Genomic DNA, 23,699 nt, shown 5'->3' with positions numbered 1-23,699 from the left:
TGTACTGGAGACATGAGCAATGACAAGTAATGCTGATTAACATAGTGCTATTAAACACACCAAAAAACATTAAAAGAAAAGCAAGTTAAGGGCAGAATAAATAGTGACAGAAATAGAAGATAAGAGAGAGGGAAAAATACAGATCAATATAATGGAAAAGGAAAGTGGCGAAGAGGAAAAAGAAGAGTGGCAAAGGAAAACAAGAAATTACATAAATTCAATGGGTTGGTGGGTTTTTTTTTCACTGTTGCCAAGTTTACTGGCTAGACTGTCCAAAGGTACTGCTTGCTGCTGCACCTCTTGCTGCTATGATGTTTCTTCTTCAATGTGAAAATGTTACTGAAATCCCACTCCCACTACTTCACAAGCATTGCACATGCTATCACCCATGTTGCCTAATTGCTAAATGTGCTAAATGCTCTCAGAATGTTAATGGACAAGTAATGTGTGTAGGAGAGCCCATTTTGTAGATTAGATTTCTTAATGGACTTTCTGGAAGCATGAGAAGTAATTAATCTCCACAGTAACGTACTGCTGTGGTTTTCAAAATGTGGTTTTCACCTGCTGCTGTGGTTTTCAAACCGTCGTTTACTAACACAGCACTTTTTGTTTGTACAATGTTGTGTCCGTTTGGGGGTGGGGTTGTGAGATGTGTAACTTTTCTTACTGTTGCTTCTGTAGGAAGAGATATCTACAATTCCACACAAAATATGCATGCTTTGCTGCATAGGTTACATCAGGTGTGCAGTAGCTTTTACCCCATTCTTTGTAATTTTTCAGGTGACTTTAGACTGAAAAAAAATTCTTTCCTCTCCAGTGTGTGAGTCCAGTCTCTACAGCCATGTAATGCTTGAAGCTTTCAACAAAGAGGATCCAGAGATCCTTCATTTGGCCCCCAAGATAAGCAAAACCCTAACTTTCTCATCACCTGCTGAATTCACTGAGAGTTTGACAGTTACATAGGACTTTCAAAAAACAGTCCAATAGTTTAAGCTTAGTACAAGACATATATTGGAAAACTTTGGTGTTTTGCAAAATCCTTGAAATTCCTTCAATATATTAAAAAAATCCATTATTCTTTCCAATGTTGTTCTGATCTCTAGTTTGTGAAACTAAAATTCCTTCAGTTCTAGTATAGGTGTAGCACTTGATTTGAAGGCATTTGACAGTTCTGGGAATTGACTGCATGCCACGTGCTGTTAGTATGTTATAGAAGTTCTGTTGCTCCTTTTAAACAGTAGTATACTTCGGCATATCTGCGTTTTTAGATGGAAGAGAAAAAATTTGGGGCCAGATAGACTTGTGAATTCTGAGCCAATGTTGTTCTAGGCTTGTGGTTGGTGTTTTTTTTATTGTGCATGTTTTGTTTGTTTGATTGGTTTTGTTGTTTTGTGTTTAAAAAATAAAAAAACACATTTTTACATTTGTATCCAGACGAAGAAGACTTTTTCTTTACTATCTAAAATGGAATAAAGATGTGACAAATAGAGTTTGGAAAATACAGAATAGAACTTCCAAAATAGAATAAAATGCTAAATATTGCACCCTTTTTAGGGTATACTGACACGATAGATATTGTTGAGAAATATGCTGAGGCAGGAGTCGAATGTGAATTTGTTGTTTCAGGATTCCAGTTATACAGAAAAAAACCTCACTTGAGTAGTTATCCTGCTTTATTATGGAGACTAAGGTTCATGTAATGATAGTGTCTCTGTGCATTTGCTACCACATGGTTTTGGATTCCTCCCCCTTGGCAAATTCTGGCAACATTGGCAAATTGTGGCATATGTTATTGAAGAGTAGAGGCTTCAGGGATAGATCATTAAGCACTTATGAACTTTATAGTACTTAGGAGACAGAGCAGAGAAGAGAGACCCACACATCTCACATGCAAGAGCAGCTGCAGCAGAAGCTCATCCCCTGATAGACAGGAGCAAATCTGCTTATGAGCATGGCTCGTATCTTCCTGCGGGGAATCCCATAGACAGCTCCCTGGAACACACCGAAGTCAGTGAAACATAAGGCTCATCTCTGCATGAAAAGGTTTCTTTACGCCATGGAAATGCTTGCTAAGGATCCAAGCTGGATTCAGAACAGATTGTAAGGGAAAAGCGTTCATTCATCTCTGCTCTTTTTTGGAGTGAAAAATTTTGGCTATTGCCATTTCAACATTACTTGATATATAATGAGTTAATAAATGAGAACCATTTGTAAAATTAGATTTCTTTTGTTAAAGTGCTGGAGAGGCAAAGTACTTTAAAATGGTTTTACTTTTAGTTTTCAACTTAATTTTGCCTATTTGGAAGAGTATGTGCTTGCAGCTAATGACAAGGGTAGAACTGCTGACCTGCTGGCCTGCTAGCTTTTATTGACACAAAGCCATCTAATGATGTGCTGATTTTCTTAATGGAGAGGACAGGAAAGTTCCTTACCATTATTGTAAGAAGTGTTTTCTTGGGCAGCCTAAGGTAAGCAAAGAGGAGTTTTCAGCAAGATGGATTTAGAAACCTTTTTCTGTGTCAAGAAGAAGGGAGAGACTGAGTGTGTATGGTTGTGGCAGGAAAAGGGCAAGTTCATATTTGTTCTATGGCAAATTATAGGGAGGAAACCTCCTGCATGGAGGCTGGGTATATTTCTGTATTTCTCAGTTACTGAGTAAAGATCTTGGCAGCTGGTAGGTCAGCCACCGACTGTGTGAGAGATGATTTGTGCTTGAGCAATGCTCTGCTCCTTGCAGATCAAGAGCTTGTGTTACAGATGGAATAACATCTCTGCTGGGACTCCTGGCACTTGAATATGGGTTACATGAAAGAAGCAAGCTCTTTTGTTCTTTACCCTTGAAAGAATCTGATGAAAACATCAATCCTCCTCTTCCAAGTTCAACATTTTTGCTGTGTTTGTTTTCAATAGGACTCTGGTTTCTGCAGACTTTAGGGATAATGAGAAGTCCTTCACTCATTTTTTCCTTTCAAAAACAACACATACACAAATCTCACATGAGTATCAGCCCAAAACGCAATTAATAGGCCGTATTTGAAAGCTGTTAATGTCTACTAGATGAGCCATTCATGCACACCAAAATTCCATTTTGGGGACATGCCATTATATATTGCTGAATTTATTTGGAATCCATTGCGATGCTTAGTTTTGTCTAGTAATAAGTAAACATCAGGAGTGGTTTCCTTTTTGTGTTGGGTGTGTTCTTCGTGAGTGAGCCTCATGGCCTGGTTTGACAAATGTTTCTTTCAGAGAAAGTCAGAGAAAGTGGCAGCTTGTCTCCCAGCCCTGGATGCTATTTTCCTAGTCTAAATCTTTCTCAGAGTTCAAGTATTTTTCTGGGGCAGGGTAGAGAAACAAACCAAGAAAGTAGGAAAAAAGTTAGTTTTTAATCCATTCCCCAGTCCACTTCACCATATGGACCCCAAACTGGCATAGCTGAGCAGTTAGGAGGTTATTTAACCTACGGCAAAGTTGGGGGTTATTTAACCTAGCAAAAAGAAATGCTCTTAACATTTATCCCATGGTAAATGTGGGATAGCTTCACTGACCTGAGGGTAAAAACCAGCTTGAGCATCATAGAATCATGATGGGGACAAAGTAGTTTCTCCTATCTTCTATCAGCTTGTACATGGCTAAGTGCCATCCTGGACAGGGCACATCTCATCTCTGTGCTTTCATTTACCTGCCTAAGCATCACTTTTGGAGATCATCTCCAGAAACTTTTTGCAAATCATTTTGCAGACAAAAAGCACTGTATAATTGCTAAGTAAATACATTTTTCCTATGGTTCTGAGACAAGCACTCAGATTTGTAGTAAAATATTAACTTGTCTTCTGTGTGGAGAATTACACTGTTCAGGGGAACTAGAGTAAGCCTTTTCAAACTGGCTAGTTCACAACATAAGCTGGTGTCTTTTGTTATATGGGGCTGATGAGTTGCTCCTCATAAAATGAATGTGGAATGACTTGGCTCTGAGTGAGGGGAACAAGACGCTGAGTGAAGCTCTTAAAACTTCCACCAGATCTGATAATCTTTTGTAACGTGGAGGAGAAATAAGAAAGACTAAACCAGTGTTTCACTCTCAGACTATAAAAAATAACAGCCAAGAAAAAAACCCAGATAGAAAAAACAGCTTTATTTTCTATGATTATTTTTTCTTAAGCAATTTTCTGTTAACTTGGGCAGAGGTTATTACAGGTGAAATTGTAGTGATGGCATTTGAGTACTATACTCTATAGATATAACATTGATATGAGTGCATGAAAACCAGCTGAAAGCAGCAGATCACCCATAAGGTTTGCATCTGTCAATTTTAACTGAGCTTCTGTTAAGAGACTAGATTTTGAGAAAGAAATAAATATCTTAGAAGATTTCTAGTCTTTCAAGAGTTAATTCTTCATAAGAAATCAGCATTTGATTAACCAAAAGGAGTCCCTTGGGCCAAAAAAATTTTATTAGAGGTGGATAATGAAAGCACTTCATGACATTCTGCTCTGTATTCCTCGCTGTGTATCTCAGTGGAGATAAAGGTGCCAAATCTGGGGCTATGATAGATAGTTAATCACCACAGAAGGAAGCATGGAAGCTTTTTGTTTGGATGAATAAAAGCCATGTGAATGACAAAAGCATGTTGGTTAGAACAATAGGCAGTGAAGTACACATGACAAGCAACCCTTTTTGGGGGTTAAAATGATTTAAAGAAAGTATTTCCTTAGAATTAAAACAATGGAACTGTTCTAGGAAAAAGAAGAGATCAAAAAATCCCGACTCGTCCTCAGCTCAGGATTTAGGATAGTTTCTGTTCTTATACAGTTGAGACAAAAGCAAAAGCTGCACAGAAAATAATTGTTCTGGGCATGCTAAAGAAGATCCAGCAGAGCTGGTAAGCTCTGTGTTCACTGGAGGAAAAATATTGTATTCCTTTGCCTGAGTAAGGAAACAAAACAACGAAATACATATATGAAAAGAAATCAATTTCCATTTCCTGTGAGGCAGAGTCATTCTCAGAAAGGTAGCTGACATATTGAAAGTAATAAAAGTGGTAGTATCAGCAAGGCTCCTTTCTTGTTTTGCCATAGGAATGTTGTTTAGCATTGCAAATACATTATGGGAAAATAGCGAACCTTTATGATGGTACATAAGGATGTTAAACTCTTTGCAGAAAGCATCTTATCTGTGCAAAAGCATACACAAGAGTGGACATAGAGAAGTATACAAATATTTGATTTTAAAAACCCGACCATATTACTTTGAAATGTGGGCTGAGATCACCAGAGCTACAAAATAAAATCCTGTAAAAAAGTAATTAAGAGATAGCACAGGGTGCCTGGCATAGCTTATTCTTCACCCTTATAGCCAAAGTCTGCTTGATAGGCTGTTATTTAAAGGCCACAGGATGATGACTACCAAGATGTTGCAGAAAACATTATTAAAAGGATATCTGAAGGTCAGGGAAGTACTGAAAGATCTCAGAACAGTGAAGGATATTCCATGCTGTCACCTTATGATACATCATTAAGAAAATACTAACGGACCATCTCATATGCTAAAAGTCAAATAACCAAATAAAAGAATCAAGGTTGGTGGCTATGGATGGAAGAAAGCTGCCTGAAGTGAAATAGGCCTACAGCTAGGGATGGATATAAAAAGTCTACAGGGCTGAGCTAGACTGTTCATGCATATTGGCAGTTAGAGATAAATTTATGTGATCTCACAGATGCTATACACTGTTACAAATACTTAAAACTGAGTTCCTATTTTAAGCTCCAAAAGGTCAACTCAAAGGACTCCTAAGCAGCAGTTATTTTCTTTCTCCCTTAAAACAATAGTTAGAAACATGGCTTTGAGAATGTGTTTTCAGATGCCAGGTAATCAAAGCTCAGTTGTGCATAGATATAGCCTTTTTTTTTTTTTTTTTTTTGACAAGAACTAATGAAAATAATTACTTTAAAGTACTCACTCATGAGAATAACTTGGCTCATCAGTCTAATTGCAAGCAGACACTGTCTTTCCATCACAATAAATTCACAATGGTTCATTAGCTTCTATAAGACGATGAAATGGATCATCTTGTTAACACTGCCATTGTTTTAAATGGTTGATTTCACTACGTATGTGTTGGAATTTGCAGTATACCTATACAACAGCAACAAGAAAAAAATAATTAAGGAAGTGTTTGGAAGACAATGGCAGAGAGGAAAAACTAATATTTCCTGAAGATCCTATATCTAGAGCTTGACTGAAAGCTGAGAAGTGGCTTAAAAAATTATAGCTTTGAGTATGAAGGTATTGAATTATTAGCACTTGCCTGAAAGGCAGTAACTTGTTAAGTTGCAGTAAATCAGTTCTTTTCAGCCACAGAAAAGGATGATTTGATTTTTCCCCTTACATGTAGAAAATGCGTGTGTGAAAATAAAAATAGGGAAACTGTGCTTTTAGTATTTTCATTATGATCACAAAAACATTCTTGAAGATATATCACTCTCCTGGTATATTATATTCTAGATAGAAGTGTTCCAGCCCCAGGGTGACTGTTGTTACCTAACAGGAGGGATGTGGTCATTATTTTGTTTTATCAGCTTTTCTTTCCCTTCCTTTTGCAGGGATTTAAGCACACTGAGGTCTCATTGAATCCTTCAATCCATTTCCCTGGCAGTACACTCTGTAGTTGTGATGGAGGGATTTTATCGTGGACCTGGCTTTGCATGCAAATTACAGATGCTAACTAGGAAAGGACAAGGAGAGAGGAAAAACTAGTGTAATATCTGAAAAAGAAATATGAAGCACCTCATCTTTGATTCTCTTCTTTCTTACTTTAATTTTCCTAAAAGTAACTTTACTGATTCAACCAATATATATATTTTTTTTTTTTTTGGTTTGCACTTCTGAGAAAGAATTCAAGGTCATTGTTTCCAATTTATACCTTTAAACTCTAACTTTTGCCATAGATATGGATGCTAGTTTATTATTTATTTTTGAGGATAATCCCTGATCATTGTAAACTCAAAATACAATATAGCTCACTTATGACAAAGTAAGGTTAGTCTGGGGATTAAGTTTTCCCTATTACATAGCTAAAGCCCACATATTTGATTCTGTTCCTTAGCTCTATCACTTAGATTGATATTTTCACATCAAGCAGGAAAAACTGCCACTCGGGTTTAAAATAAAGAAATAAAGATATTACTTCTTCTGGTCTTATCTCTTTGCAGCTCTCTCCTGGCTTATGGTCTGTTTTGATCCTGTCTGCATCCCAAGGTAGCTTAAACAAAATTCACTTAGAAAATTTAGTTTCAGAATGCTGTCCTAGCCACTGTGGGAAGACTGGGTACTCTGCCATTGACACCAAGTTTGCCTCAATATTAAGAAGCATGCACATGTCCTAGGCTACTACTGCCCATGTGGCAACTACTGAAGCCTCCCTGGACTCTCTTGTGAGACTCCCTCAGCTATTCCCACATTATGCCCTCCCCTGGGATATCCACAACACACACTTGAGAGGTGATGCAGCAGCTTGTCTCCTGTGCTGCAATGTCAAATGCCAGACATAGCTGACTGCTTTCTGAAGCCCTGAAAAGTGACTATCCAAAGTGTCAGAGACCCTTGCACCACCCAAAAACTGAATGCTTTGTCATGGTCAGCATGTTATTGTACTCAGTGTTACACAACCCAACACACAGATGCTCTCACACTGACTAAGAGAAAGATAAGAAGGTCTTTCTGAGAAAATATGCCTTTTATTGGAACATTAGGAGCCAAATTCTGCCAGTTTTACCTCTGGGCAGCAGCTTTTTACTAAAGTGATTAAATTAGTGACATAGCATAACATAAGTGAAGGCACAGGACTTCAGCTATACATGGACAATCTTCTGCAAAATTTTCTATGGCAAAAAATTCACTGCTTGAAAGGATCCTAACAGCCTCAAATACCTGCACACTCTGCAGAGCCAAGGCCTGTTCTAGCTATCATGTGGATAGTGTGAGTCTCTCCCAAAACTCTTAAGATGCCTGTGCTGTATCGCATAAAATAATGAGAGCAAGACCATGCTTAACAGATATTTTAGGCATGCTTCAGGCATGCCCCGGGGTGGGGGGGGGGGGGGGGCTGTGCAGGACTGGTTAAAGCCTACCTATTTGCAATGCAGGCAGCTTGTGCTCGGCCTCATGAAACACCCAGCCTTGAGTTCGTTTGCTTTTAGGAAAGATCCCACATATGGCAGACTAGCCAGATGTGCCTCTGCACAGGAACACCTGGGACTTGTGGACAGCCTCCGTTTAGGCTCTACCTTTTGATACCATGTGTATATAACACTGAGTTTAGATTGATGGCATGTAGGCATTAATTTCTAGGACACACAAGACTTTAGCCTCTTTCTGTCCTTGTCTCCTAGGCTATGACACAGATGTAACACAAAAAAACCCTGCCTGATGTGCTTTATGATATGTGCTTTCTCTGTATATGGTACCATACTCCCAGCCGTGTTCTGCTTGTTTATATACAAGACCTCCCACATTGAGGCATCTGCACACTACTACAAATATAGCCTTGGAACTGCTTCACTGGAATAGCACTATTAACTAATTTTCCATCTTTCAGGGTTCTTATACACTATATGAAGTGCTAGACGCAAGGAATTTACAACAGTCTTCCAGTAAAATTTGAGCCAGAGGAAGAGAGAAAATTCAAGATCCTTCAAACTAACTACTTGAACAGGGTAGAGAGGCAAGTAATGTCAAGTGACTGTGGATGGGAGGCCAACTGGCTGCAGGTCACCTGCGTCTAGAGAAAGTGAGTACTGATCAGCTCTGTCAGTGAAACTATAAATCTCAGCACCTTGGAGCAGGATTCCCTGAAGGGTAGATTTTTTTAGTCTATCTCTCAAACAGGTGGATGAGGTAAAGATTTGTTCCTTATAGTCACATCACAACTGGAGCTCAAACTACTTTTTCTGTTTATTCTCCTTTTAAAAATAGGAAAGAAATGGCTAACCCTCATAATTAAAAAAAAAAAATAATACCTCCTAGATTTACTGTCCAAGAAACAAATAAACCTTTTATTAAAATATATATATATATATATATATAAAAGTTGTCTTTTTCTTGTTTGTTTTGGTGTATTTTTTGCCAGTCTCTTGCCTTAGGAACAGTGAGTGTGACTTCAGAGTACTTGTAATATCCATCCTATTTTCCCCAAACTGACATTTCTGTCACAATTTTCTGTTCAGCATGCTTCTAAATTGTGAAATGCTTCTCCTTGAGTCTCACAAGTCCAGTTCTCATTATTATCACAATAACCTTGTCTTTTTAATAGCCCAAAGAGGAAGATAAAGTATTTTATTTCTGAGCATCCCTTTTGTAACCTTGCTGAGCATAAAATCCTAAGAAAACTATGGAACATTGCGCTCTGGCTGCTTTTTGCATTAGCTGTACTCTTAATTTTGTAATCTAGCATCCACTGAGAGTTCTGAGGTGATAATAATTCAAATCAAACATATGAAACAGTGAGAGTGCCTTCTGTGAGCTCTGCCAGTGTCTCTGTTGTTCCCCGTTTTTTATCATCCTTCTATACTTTCACGTGGTTTGGTGTTTTTCAGCACCTCACACATTTTCACAGTCAATCTGGAAATGCAGTAAGTGAAAACTCAGTGGAATGGAAGAACAGCTGATGAAAAGCAGAAAAGTTAAAAGCCTCACTCACTTGTTTTCTGCATATATTTAATTTTTGTGAAAGAATTAAGTATTGTGAGGCAAATGAACAGACCATGCAAAAGAAATATCTTCCAGCTCATATTCATCAAGCATTCTTATCCCTGTGCTCTGATGATATGGCAATAGATTCAGTCCCCTGGAATCATCGCTGTGTGCATTCAGCATGTTGTGGCAACCCATGCAGTGATAGAAGAAAGGCAATTTCCGTAATATATTCAGGTCTCTTTAGAAAGCAAGCACAGCCATGCTATTAAAAGAAAGGAGGAGGACCTAGGTGGGCTTCATTCTGAAGCTGAGCCATACTGTTTTAGTGTGACTTCAGACTCTGCATTTAACCCACTGTGTCTCATTTTCTCATCATAAAATTGGAATAATGGTGCTACCCTACTTCATGGGGAGCTTTTGAGGCTTATTTTGTTTGTGGAGTTTATCGAACTGGGAAATGAACAGAATAGTAAAATGTCACTATGATACACCATTATTTTCCCAGATTCCACATGCGTTATCAAAACCTGCTGTATCTCTGAAATCACCAGTGCTAGTGGCAAGAATGACAAACGGTATTCCAAGGTTTGGAGGATTTTTTGGTTTTTTTTGTTTGATTTTTTTTTTTTTTTTTTTTATTTTTCTCAGTGTTTTAATGAAGTTCTATGAGATTGCTTAAATGGAATAGCCAAAATGAAAAACCTCAAGTGTTAATGCAATGACCTTTTTCCACCTTTCATTCCTTTACTGTATTTCATATCAAAGCACTCTTTCTTTTTAGTAGAACCTGTGCCTGTTTGTACAGCATCTAACAAAACAGTGAGTTTACAATGTTAACAATGAACTGATGGAAATATTTACATTAAAGATTTTTTATTGCATAAAACTTTTAAGGCTCCCAGTCAAGAAAACCTCCCCTCTAAGACAGAATTTAAATAAATGTTATTCCCAGAATGGACAAATTTAAATGGAGACTTGAGAATTTTTCCAAGGCTGGGCTTAGATGCACTTTGGACCTTTTCTTTTTTCTTTCTCCAAGAAGGAAAAACTCTTAAGTTCAGGAACGGACAGGCTTGTTGGTGTTAGATGTCATCATTAACAGAAGTGGGTGCTGTTCCTGGCTGTGGCAAGCTCCAGCTGTATTTGAGGCAATGTATTGCTGTCAAAGAGCAGCTATGTCCCCAGCAGTGAAACTTGCATTCAAATACAAGCTGTCGTGCTTACATGAATGATTGACTGAGGTAATATGAATTGTATTATGTGGAAGGCAGATAAAAAAGTCTCTGTATGTAACTCTTGTCCTTAAATATTTAAGTAATTGATTTTTCTAATCTTTGGGAACGTTTAGGATGTTACTGTAATAAATAAATAGGCAATAAGTAATTTCTTGAAGTATGGGGTTTTGCCATCCTGGCTATCGTTACTGCAAGCAGTCTGTTTACCATGGAAATTCCATATCCTAGGGTGAACCATGATGGTTTTATTTATAGTTTGAGTATGAAAGTACCTCCTCAGGTGATAGGATAACCTTTAATAGTATAAGAGCTGGGAAATAAGCAGCTCAAGCTTATTGGAGACTTTGAATTCTGCATTGTATCTGACAATTTGGTGCATGTCTATATAGAAGCAATTAAATTTATTTTTCGTTCTCTCTTTATTTTGAATTGCAGGTCACAATTGTTTATTACTCTTCCACTTAGGAAATCAAAAACATTAAAATTATTAGAGTTTGCTGACAGGCTTGGAGAAACTTTAAAAAACCATTTCATTTAAAAGCAATCCTGCCTCTGCAGTTTATATTACCTGTAGGTATTTCCCAGTTGGTTACTGTGGAAACAAATGTCATATCAAAGAGAAAGGACTACATTCCAGGTACAACAGATGCAACACATATGATCCCTTGAGAAAGGCACCACACTCAGAGAGGGATTTTTCTGACAGACGACTGATATCTGGACTCTGTAGTTTGGCCCATTTGTGCCCAGCACAGCACTGAAGGCTGAGAACAAAGATGAATTTAAACCACTTCCACTCTTTTTTTGTTTGTTTGTTTGTTTGTTTGTTGGGTTTGGTTTGGTTTGGTTTTTGGGTTTTTTTGAGTGTTGTTTAGGACACCTGAAAGTGTCCTTCAAATCATTCCTGTCAACTCACGACCCTTGGGAGCTGATCTGACAAAGAAGAGAGAAGTGGCTTTGGCATTACCTCAGCCTTGCTCCCCAGGGAGACTTATCTGCATAGAAAGGATGATCAAGGAGTCAGTTTGACTAGTTTCATCCTGCTGCAGGAGCGATTCAAAGCAAACACAGGAAGAACTGACGTTCGTCTTTCTGAGCTGAAAACCTGCTGTTTGGTTCTACTGGCTACTGTTCAGCTGGTGAAACTGTGATCTGTTGATTGCTTACCCCACAGAAATAAGTCAACAGAAACTACTATTAATTCAAATAGCAAAACAAATCTATTAAGTAGCTTTAGGTTTAGAAAGAAACAAACATTTAAAGAAGGGCAAATCTTTCCTTCTGTTAAAAAAACTTTGAATGAATGAAATTTACTGAATTTTCACTTTAAATTAATAATTATTTCAATGTACAGATAAAAATTATTAAAAAGGACATTCAACCAGAAAAAAAAACCAAAACCATCCACCCACACTTCCCTCCCAAAAAGTACAAAAGTACAATAAATATTTTTCATGGGATTGACAGATACATTTGAGGTTAACTTGAAATCTTATTTGAGGGGTTTGTTTCTGTTAGTAAACTGAAAACAAAACCAAATGAAACAAAACAAAAGTCCTAATGGAGAGCTTTCATTCTCCTCTTCCTTTCTTGCCTTCACTAGGTTCTGTTGGCAGAATGATTTCTTAAACATCTCTGGCTCTGCCAGATGATTAAATCCTTCAAACTGGCAATAATTTTTTTTATTGTCTCTGTACATTGCACTGAAACCACTTCCCTGCCTTCTCATTTCCATAACCATCAGATCCTATACCTTCAGATAACATATCCTGTCCTTTGTTGCTTTCATCTTTTTTGTAGCAGGGACTCCCTAAATTGTGAAATCTACCCTAACAGCTGCAGGCTAATCCTGGTCCACCTAAGCAGTATGCACCATGTTGGTCTTTTGTTTTTTTGCACAATATAGCCTTAAGCTGTAAAACTTGATTCATTTTTTCAAAGATCCTAGAAATTATGCAGTTATAAATAGCCATGCAAATTTTATAACCACAGTATTTTACTTAGAATATAAGCTCATTGAAATAAAGTCATCCTTGTTTGTACTATGAGGTCTCACACTATGGGGTGTTAGTCAGTCATTTGGGCTTTACATTAAATGTAACATTTAAAAGCATGATGACACAGAAGAAATATTTCTATTTTCCATGGAACATGGAAATGACCATTAATTACAAAGCATACACATATAATGGGTTTTCAGAATTCTCCATGTTATTGCTTTTTTTTTTCCTCCAAAAACAGAAGGAAAAACAAGACCTTTATGACTAGTGAGATTTGCATTACCACTGCTGGTCACAACAAAGAGGTGCAGAGTGCAAAGGTGGATATCAGGAGTGAAAATGGACCTAATACAAACTTCTTTTTCACCAGTCCTCATAGACTGTGTTTTCAGCAGGATTTGGCATGTAATGCAGAGTGGGAAAAGGACACTTAGAGGAGCTGGCTAGTTTTGCTATGTGTAATTCTTTTACATGAAAGGCATTAGACTCTCAAATTCTCTCCCAATGGATGAGTTGAGGAAAAGGATTAACTATGTCTTTTCGTTTACCACATATCAAAATTCTTACACATTAACTTTGGATTTAAATTTGTCTTTGTGTGTGAGTTGTTTCACAATATGCTTCTGGGCCCCACAGGAAGATTAATAAATGAAGGAAATAATGTTAGGTCTTTCAGAGAATAACATATCTCTGATGTTTGCTTGATTGCCTTTTCTCCCAAATCACCTGTGTTTGCTATTGTAAACAGTTGTGCTGTTCTTAATGACTTTGTTTGGTATTCCAAACTGATGTTGCATCAAATTATGTGCTTGTTTGTTTGTTTGTTTTCCACAGGAGTTCTCTTGTAAATTAACAACAGTTAATGGGGAGTTAAACTGCTCTCAAAATTGACTATCAGATTCAATCAGTAGGGAAAAAAAGTAACCTTTAGGGAGAGTTGACTGTTGCAGAAATATACCCCAGGGATCACTGAGAATGACACATGAGAAGTGATGGCCATCGGGGAAAGAAATTATTAAAAGTATTTCAGAAATAGCAAAGCCCAAATCAGAGCCTTTTTTCATCCTTTCAAAAATAATTGCCTCCCTTTGTTGTACTGGATCATACCATCTGATCTATTATTAGCATTTAGAAGTAAATATAACATTTTCTTTTTGGTCCATTATTCACTGTGGTGCTCCTGGTGGAATCCCTGATGTTGGAAGCAAGTAGGAAAGGTAAAGCTATACACAAGAGTTGTCAACTTGTGTCTTAAAATATGCTCACTTGAATTATTGTGAATTGGATCAGGTATAGAATTAACTGGAAATGAATGAACTACAGCCTTGTCAGAACCATTGCACAAAGCTGGAACTGGGGATCTCCATTCTCTAATGTACACAGTTCACCTGTCTTTTAATACCTCATTTTTTCTTGCACTATTTGTCAGAGAGGCCAATATGTAATGAAAAATTGTTCAAACAGTACCGATAGGTCTATCCAGAACACAAAAGAACAAGAAACCTCATCTCAAATACCCTTTAATAGAGAAATACAGATATGCCTCCAGTACAACATATAAAATTTACATTTGCTGTCATGGAAGATGAGCACTGATAGTACCGTGTAACATTTAAACCTCATTTTGCAAATGGCAGAGACCTAGAGAGAATTTGCGTAATCGAGTAAACTCCTCAGCCTTGAAGCAAGTTAAAAATCTAGATCCATTTGAAAATATATCTACTGCTGAATTAAAATCCTACCTTACATTCAGAAACAACCATGGGATTTTAATTATGAACATGCTTTTTAGCACATGTGCCAGTTTAACTCAGCTACATCTTTCTCAGCTACTGTCAGCAAGATAAGATTGTGAAAACTGTTCTTTTACTTTCTAATTATAAGTGAGCTGACATATACATTTTTTGCAACACTGCTTCAGCTTTCTCATACATGTAGTTTATAACAACGTAAAATACTCACTGTATAAAATAAACACCCAGCATGTCTGTAAGGTTTAGTGTTTGAAACATCAGTTTGAGTCCTTGTTTTAAATTTCTTGAGGGGAGCAGGGATTGAGTTTGGTAGGAATCTCTTCTCTAACTAGAGTTAAAAAAAAAAAAAAAAAGAAAAGAAAAAAGAAAGAATGAGAAAATCATCAAAATCATTAGGGTTGGAAGGGACTTTTGGAGATTATCTTGTCCAACCACCAAGAGGTGAGATAGAATCATAAAAATGTATAGGTTACGTGTTCAGAATTGGCAATTTATGTGTCATTCAGAAACTTCTTTTTATAGTAATGAATCATAGACATCACAAACTTGACATCTGTTCCACTCTAGACTCTTCTATTTTTCAGCTGAGAAAGGTTAAGTATGAGGGATATATTATGCAAGCCCAAGTTATTGACATAGACGGTATAGTTATACTTTTATTAATGAAGCAGCTTGCAAAGAGCAATATGTCAACATGAACAACCTTAAGAGCAGTCCTACGGTTTTGTTTTTGGGGAAAATAGGTCATTGATCAAACTAAGAAGTTTATAATTCTGATAGAATCTCAAAAAATTACAAAAGTTCATAGAGAGCTAAGTATAAAAGCAAAACCAAAGTTACATAGTGATGTATTTCATATTTCTGTTTGAGCAGGAAACAAATATCTGTGTTTCACACTTCTGGAATCAGGTAACTTATTCTTTCATTTTCCTTTTCTGTTCCTTTTCCTTTTCCTTTTCCCTTTCCCTTTCCGTTTTCCCTTTCCCTTTCCCTTTTTATTTCTTTTCACAGTAGCATTGAATAGTTGAGATTGGAGGGGATATCTGGAGGTCATCTTCTCCAACCTCTGTGTTCAAACACAAACTGATAGTGCTACCAGCCCAGGATCATGTTCAGATGTCTTTCAAATATCTCCAAAGATGGAGACTCCACAGCCTCTCTGGGCAACCTGTGCCAGCGCCCAGTCACGCTCACAGTAAAAAAATGTTCCTTGATGTTCAGAGGAAACTTCCTGTGTTTCACTTTGTGCCCACTGCCTCTGGTCCTGTCACTAGTTACCACTGAAAAGAACCTAGATACATCTTTGCACCCTTCCTTCAGGTGTTTATATACAGTGATAAGATCCCCCTGAGCCTTTCATTCTCCAGGCTGATCAGTCCCAACTCTCTCAGCCTTTCCTCATAGGAGACAGGCTTCAGAACCTTACTCATCTCTGTGGCCCTTTGCCAGACTCTCACCACATCTTTCTTTAATGGGGAGCCCAGAACTGGACACAACACTACAGAAGTGGCCTCACAAGTGCTAAGTAAAGACGAAGAATCACTCCCTTGACCAGCTGGCAATACTCCTCAATGCAGCTTAGAATACCATTAGACTTCTTTGCTGCAAGGGCATGTTACTGGCTCATATAAACGATGGCTTATTCCTTTTGCTCTTTCCCTACTTTTGTTTTCCTGGGTTTTTTTTCCTCTCTCCATACAGTTAATAAAAATATATATTAAAAAAACAAACAAACAAACAAACAAAAACAAACCTCCAGCTTTTACAGAGCTTTCAGTTCTTTCTCTAAAAAAGCTTTGACCTGATACTTAATAATTATCTGAGTAGATTGTTTTACCTCTAAGGATACTCATAAATTTCAAATAAGGTATTAGCACACTTCCAGCAGGCAAGTGCTTCAGCTGTGTCTCTTACTACTTCATAACACTCTTTGAATAAAACGTGTGCTCTAGACTCTGACTGATGACTAGATAAATCAGGTGTTCTTAACTTAGGTACCTGATGGATTTCATGAATTCTTCTCTTACAGGTCACCCAGTTCAGTCTCAGACAGCATAGTTAACTTCCTGAATGCAAGTGACAAGTATCAGTTGACTGTCTAATGGCCTATGGAAAATAATTGAGCTTATTTCAGTCTAGCTTTGAGTGCTTACCTCTCAGAAATGTGGGCACTGCAAAAAATTGCAGTTGTAATCTCTTTAGCCTTGATGAGTGGAGAAAATTTAATCTAGTTTCAATTCAGATAAAAAAAAACAGCAACAAATCTTACAGCACTGCAAATTTTTACTAAGGCTTTTGTCCAGATTCTTGGAAAGAGTCCTTTTTGCTCTTGTTTTAGTGATTAGTCGGAGGATAAATTATTTAACTTCTGTGTGCATCTAAGGTGACATGCTATAATTTGTAGAAACGCCAGTGCAGTGAAATAACCCAAACACAAATGAATGTACTGACAATTCCTATGTAATTACTTCAGAGCTGTCACTTTTCTATGTGTGCTCAGTGCATTAGTGCAGAACAAATGTGAAACACCCCAGTAATCAATATTCCTTGTCAAGCACAACTATATTGCCATGGACTTATTACCATGTTATTCCTTCTGATTCTTCTTTTTTATTTAATTAACCTAAGTAAATTTTATTACCATTCCTAACATATAGCACTGCAGCTTAACTTAGGTAATTCACAAATTCTGAGCAGGGTGACTCCATTGTTTTGCAACCTGTTTTTAAAAGGCTCAATAGCAAGCCATGTCATCTACAACAGACTGCGGAAACAGAATTGCTGAGATTCTTCTTGTTAATGCAACATGGACACAGGCTGTGCTGGTTTGCTTTTTTTTTGTGTATGCTTAATGTATGTAAAAGGAAAAGAACAACGGCTGGGCTTACTGAGGTGCTGCACTGGGTCATTGAAAGTACAATTTTGTGATGAACACTTTCATCAAAATAAGGCAGTGTCTTATCAGCCTGTCTAGATTTATCTTTGTGATAGCTGGCTGTTCCGTACAATATGCTTTCTCTGTTCATGAATCTAGAGAATGTGATTTAGTCTCATCAATCTTTTAAATTCATTCCATTCAGAAATGGGTGTACATTAAAAATCTACCACAGGTCTGTGATCCACGTTATCCCCTCATAATTGCCTCTCTTTTAGCTTCTGCTTGGTCTTTATTTCTATCAGGGGACTGTGTCTACAGTGTTTGGTAGCTTAGATCCCCAGCTCACTTCACATCCTGCTTCCTTTGTCATCCATGCTTGCTACCTGTGAATTAGTGTGTTCCCAGGACCCTTTTAGAGTGAACCAAATACTCTATGGCGAAATGCAATAGGTTATTTCCTCTAGGACCTGCTCCCAAAGCTCAGTGGGGATAAATTTACATAAAATCTAACTCTGTTTATCCTATCTAGTCCTCTGACACTATCACAACAATTGTTGTGCCATTAAATATACTTATACACCCTTTCTACCATGACCACACTTGGGCAATATATAGCCCTGGGGTTGCACAGTGCAGAATTGCTCTGGCAGGCTGCACCACGACCCTAAAGTTACTTCAGGCACTTTCATCTTCAAAAGTCAGAAAAAATAAATATGATATTTCAGGGTTACATGACTTCTACACAGGATGAAGGCAAGCCCAAGGGCAGGTACTATGATGAATAAAACCTGACAGTCAGCTCGAGAGAGAGCTATCTGAGAACATGTAGGACATAGACCACTCTGACCAACAGAGACTGGGACACAGCCTTTGGGTTGAAGCTCTTTACCTGCATAGCCAAACCTTCACTCTGAGAAGCCAAACAGTGGTAATCCTTTCACAGATTTGGGTCCAAGTTTCCTGTGACAACCATGTCAATGTTGGCTTCCAAGGTCTTAATCTAAATCTCACCCCTGGGATTGAGCTAAAACATAAGAAAGAAGCTGCAGATGCTCCAATATGTAAACGAGGTATATCATGTAACAGTCAGCTGAATCCCAAGTCACTAGTTGCCCCAAGTCATTGACTCCCAACACACCTTTTGTTATTAATAGTAGTAGAAGTATTAGCGTTAGCATTAACATTAGTATTCGTATGGTGGTAGTTTCCAGCACACAGGCAATCCCACAGAAATATGTGAGAAACAAAGTTTGAATGCTATGAAGGATAGATTTTAATATTTCTGAGAGATTCAGAATCATATCACAACCATCCTTTGACTCAGAATTTGTAAGATGAGCTATTTTTTCTGGTGCTTGCAGAAGCGCTAGCACTGCTTCCACCAAGTTCTAAGTTATTGTCACAGAGATGTTAAGAAAAGTATGTAGACAACAAATACAGCCAGTGGACTGTTGAACAGAAGGGCGAAAATCAGGAAACTAATGGTCTGTATTACTATATGAAGCAAGTAAAACAAACCCTTCACCCAAGTTTTTCAATAATTCACTCCCTCAATGATATCTTGCCTGGAAACAAAAGGTAAGAAACACAGAAAATGCAACAGTTCAACTAGCAGATTCTGGCTGTCATTTCCCCTTGAAACTCATCCCTTTGGCCTCTGCACCTAGGTCCCATTTCTCTCTTGCGTCTTCCATTTTTATATTAGTCATATGATACATGTATGTTTAAAAACTCTCAATCTGCAGTACATGCGACAGCTGTGTGTAGAGAGAGAGAAAGAAGGCAGAGATGTAGAATTAGGGCACAGTGGAGAAAGCAGCAGAAACAGCTCCAGTGCCTCTGTCCAAAGAACATGCCGGTCTACCACTGACCTATGGGGCATCACTCTGTGAGCAGAGATATACCGGGAGGGAAGGTTTAGTGAATGTATTCCCTAATGACACGCTTGTGAGGTGGGCTGATGCCAACCTTATGAAGTTTAACCATGCCAAGTGCAAGGTCCTACACCTGGGTCGGAGCAATCCCAGGCACGGCTACAGGTTGGGCAGAGAAGAGATTCAGAGCAGCCCTGCAGAGAAGGACTTGGAGATGTTGGTCGATGAAAAAATGAACATGAGCTGGCTGCAGTGTGCGCTCGCAGCCCAGAAAGCCAACCGTATCCTGGGCTGCATCAAGAGGAGCGTGACCAGCAGGTCGAAGGAGGTGATCCTGCCCCTCTGCTCTTGTGAGACCTCACTTGGAGTACTGTGTGCAGTTCTGGTGTCCTCAACGTAAAAAGGAATTGGAACTGTTGGAACAAGTCCAGAGGAGGGCCACGAGGATGATCGGGGGACTGGAGCACCTCCCCTATGAAGATAGGCTGAGAAAGTTGGGGCTGTTCAGCCTGGAGAAGAGAAGGCTGCGTGGAGACCTCATAGCAGCCTTCCAGTATCTGAAGGGGGCCTACAAGGATGCTGGGGATGGACAATTCCTCAGGGACTGTAGTGACAGGACAAGGGGTAACGGGTTCAAACTTAAACAGGGGAAGTTTAGATTGGATCTAAGGAAGAAATTCTTTACTGTGAGGGTGGTGAGGCACTGGAATGGGTTGCCCAGGGAGGTTGTGAATGCTCCATCCTTGGCGGTGTTCAAGGCCAGGTTGGATGAGGCCTTGGGAGGCATGGTTTAGTGTGAGGTGTCCCTGCCCATGGGAGGGGTGTTGGAACTAGATGATCTTAAGGTCCTTTCCAACCCTAACTATTCTATGATTCTATTCTATGATTGTTAGAGTGAGAATGGACTCAAAAGAGGATTGCAAACATTTTCAAGATCTGGAGGAGTGGAGCTGGGGAAGCATAAAGGACCCAGTTAGATAATAGAGTAAGAACATCACAGGCACATGAAATGCCACCAGAGAAATAACAAGAGAACACTGAATTTTGGATAAATTATTTTCCACAGGTAGTGAACTCTGGAACCGGCACAAGCAATTACCACACAAAAGAAAACTCAGCAGCCAGTGAAGAGAGAAGCATGGTGCAGGTGCCATGTGACTGGCAGCAGCCACTAATTGTTGTATAGCCTGGGTAACATGGCTTGAAAACCAGTGTTCAGTGCATGCTACTGCTGAGAAGGCTGTGGTTTAGTTTTGCTCTCAGCTCTGAGTTAGCTGTCAATTGTGACCCTGGGTAGAATAATGCTGATGTTATTCTTCCATATATAATTTGCTGTTGAGTTTAAAGCTTGTAATCCTAAAATGGAGCTTTTCTGAAGAGTTTAAGACATTTCCTCTATCATATTAAAATGTTTCTCACACTTTCGCTCTACAGAAATTACTGAATCTTTAATTATTAATTATTGTCAGTGCACTAATGAGGTAGATATTTCTAGAGATATTTCTATACAGAAACCATTTGTAAAGTATTTTCATATAAATATTGCCAGAATAAAAATAAACCAAAACACACAAACCTTTAATGATTCCAGAATCAGGAGAACATTTTAGATTGGATGTTTGAACTTTCCACGGAAAAATACTGAAATCTGTTGTAAATTTCACAATGTTTGCATTGTACGTTGAGCTTATCTCTTCTGGGTTTATGTTCTGTGTTTCTTGAAAAGCTTATCAGCATCAAAATTCAGCTGTGAAGCCCATTTTTTAACTTTCTGAATTTTTTTATGCACAAAACTGTGAACTAAAATGTTTTTATACAGGTAACTGATAATTTCTATTTCTTTGTTGCATGCTTATACAAGGATGCTCTTCGTACATGTGCACTTTTCACTTTAACTTATTCACTTCAGAAGTTACAAGTTCAACTAAACAAACTGAAAAACAACACATGTTTTCCTGAAAAATACTGTCTGCCTCTAGAGACAAGTCATTTTGTTTCTCAAGTGCACGGGATGGTGAAAAAAACAGTGACAAGGTGGGGAAGAAGATTATGACAAAAGAAGCAAGGTACTTGTTCTGCAAAAGGAAAATCCACCTTTCTTTCTAATGTTTCTGTTGTGAATTGCACAAAACCCTTACAGGAGACAGTCAAAAGATGAAATATGGTCTCATTTTATGGGAAACTGATGATCACTGCATGCATGTCAAGATATATCTTCAAACTCCATTTCAACCATATTGCTTTACCACTAGTTTTTATGCTGTACTTTAAGTGAAAATTTATGAAAGGGTCAGCACTAAGGGTACAGGGCTATTTATTTAAGTGCTATATATTTCAGTAGAAGCACTGTAGCTTCAAATTTTCTTTTGTTGAAGAGCAAGTTGAATGCAATCAGGATGTGAACCAGAATTAAAAGCAGTGTGTGCAAATGGTACGCATGTGTGCCTGACACCCATGGGATCCCAGGTCAATACCCAGGTTTTCAAGAGCAAGGCTGTCAGACCTAAGGTCATTTCAAAACTATGGCTCGTAGGAAGAAATGAAAGATTCATCTAGCAGGATAAGAAAATGATAAAAGGGATTACACAAGCTGTTTGCATTATTGAATAATTTCATTAGCATGAGCTTGAGCTAAGAAGTTGATAATATAGAGAAACTGTCTTTTCCAGACTCCAAGTATATCATTGGTGTAGTTCCCCAATGACAGCTATGTAAAAATAAAAGCTACTGATTGCACCTAGAGAACTGGTTGGTTTGCACTAACCCTGACTGCCCGAGCCTAGGAAAAATCTCTGCAAGAGCTACCCATTGTTCTGTTCAGATTTTCTCACTGATTGGCCATGTATTTCAGCCTGGGAGGGCTGGAACTGCAGCTCAGAATACTCGCACTGTAGCCCTGGAGCTGCTCCAGACTGCCAAAGCTCTGTACCTGTAGGATCTGAGATGGCAGTCAAATAGCAGTAGCACAGGAGTGTTTGGAAAGCTTGTAAGACGCTAAATTGTCCTGGGTATCTTAAGACAAACACAGCACCAAGGCTCTCTTAACCCAAGAAGATTCAAGGATTGAGGTCTTTCTCAGTAGTCTGAGGCCAGAAGAGAGCTCTTGTTCAGGCCCTGCCACAGCCAGAGACAGAGCCTTTGCCACACCTGTGTGGTGTTGAAACAGTGCCTCTTGTCCAATGAAAACTTCACTGACACAAACTTACGTTTGGCATCTGAAAAAATTGTATCCCTACTTTTCCATGAACTTTGGTGGACATTCAAGTGTTAGGCCATGCAAATTGAGCTCTTAATTGCACTGAGAACATTATGCACTGCTGCTATGTCATCGTAGAAAACACTGGGTAACTTGCTGCCTTGTTAAAGCTTGAAAACAGTTTGTTATTCTACTTTTAACTTATTAGGTAAATATTTCTTGTGATTATGTTAAATACAGGATTTTTCCAACCCTTTTCTTAGTAATTTTCTTAATCCCCACCAACATTACTGCCAAACAATATGTGCATTCAATATATTCAGGAGTCAGGAGTGAAATCAGGTGCCTCTATTTCTAGGGCAGATAGCCTCAACTCACTTAAAAATAACTTGCAATTTTTCAGAAGGGCTGATAATCAGCATTCTTTAAAGTTTCTCGTGCTAAGCAATCAGAACTACCCTTTACCTTTCAGGAAAGCTCTTGTCACACTAATGCATTTTGCTTCATATACAGACATCTCTTCCAGGAGTGCATTAATCTGAGCTCATGGGCTTTATCCCTATGAATGAAACATCCTTCCTGAACACTTGTTTGTGCAAAAATAGATCTGCACAAATATTTCATGAATGAAACATCCTTCCTGAACACTTGTTTGTGCAAAAATAAATCTGCACAAATATTTCATAGAAAGTGAAAATGATCTTGAATTCTTTGTATCCTAATAAAAAATTTGTTACGCTGTCTGCTGTAATAATGAGCAGGATTTTTCAACCTTGACATTAAACACTCCCATCTTCCTGAGTATCTTCTGGTTTAGGATGATTGCTATTTTTCATATTTTGGTTACTGAAAAGCTCACGTGTAGCAAACAACTGTTCTTTGGGATAGTCACAGATTACTGAGTTTAGCTGGAGCTCTTGTTCAGCTGGGATCTCCCGTTTACCATACACCTACATTTCAGCAAACAAGGTGTGAAAAGGTGTCTTTTAAGAAAATGTCAGTAACATTTCCAAAACATTGCCCTTTATTTGTGGAGAAAAAAATTACCCCTTCCTTTCTTACAAGTGCC

This window comes from Psittacula echo, assembly GCF_963264785.1.
Source record: "Psittacula echo genome assembly, chromosome: 1".
NCBI lineage: Eukaryota > Metazoa > Chordata > Aves > Psittaciformes > Psittacidae > Psittacula > Psittacula echo.
Note: the sequence above shows the minus strand (reverse complement) of the source record.